The sequence below is a fragment of the Apis dorsata genome, unplaced genomic scaffold (assembly GCF_000469605.1).
Source record: "Apis dorsata unplaced genomic scaffold, Apis dorsata 1.3 scaffold_52, whole genome shotgun sequence".
Taxonomy (NCBI): Eukaryota; Metazoa; Arthropoda; class Insecta; order Hymenoptera; family Apidae; genus Apis; species Apis dorsata.
This window is the reverse complement of record NW_006263353.1, coordinates 1662869-1663398: the sequence shown is the minus strand read 5'-3', so window position 1 is coordinate 1663398 and position 530 is coordinate 1662869. Positions and strand designations below refer to the sequence as shown.

The 530-nt window shown below is 24.5% G+C and overlaps 1 protein-coding gene across 1 annotated transcript in view; it reads left to right on the top strand.

The window, feature by feature from the left end:
- LOC102679002 overlaps positions 1–530 on the top strand; it is a 20660-nt gene that overhangs the window by 17298 nt on the left and 2832 nt on the right. The window lies entirely within an intron of this gene.

Below are 530 nucleotides of genomic sequence, written 5' to 3'. Positions count from 1 at the left end.
AAAAAAAAAAAAAAAAAGACGAGAAACTGTTTTCTCTGCGAGAAAGAGAGAGAGAGAGAGAAGAAAGAGAGGAGGAAAATAAATGAATAAGTAATATTAACAAGAAATTTAAAGCAATATTGCAATTTACTTTAATTATACGTGATTTCCAATAACGGGATAAAATTGTCTTCCATTTGTACATAGTAAGATGTTAAATTGTGAATTTGATCAATACATTTTCACAAGATGCTACATATTTAAAAATTATTATTTTCATTGATTTTGTGTTAAATAATTTAGTATTGTTTCGTGAATATTTTTAATTTATAATCTATCTATTTCAAGATATCAATAAAAGTACAACTTATTAATTCTTTTAGAGATTAAAATAATTTGCAATTAGTTTTTCAGAATTACATTACAAAGCAAATTTTTATCACAAAGTAATCGTATAGAGATTATCAGTCAATTTTTCTACTAACGGGATTATAAATGATACCATTATCAATTTCAGAGTTTGTTTTCTAATCTCGATGGCGTGTCGATAC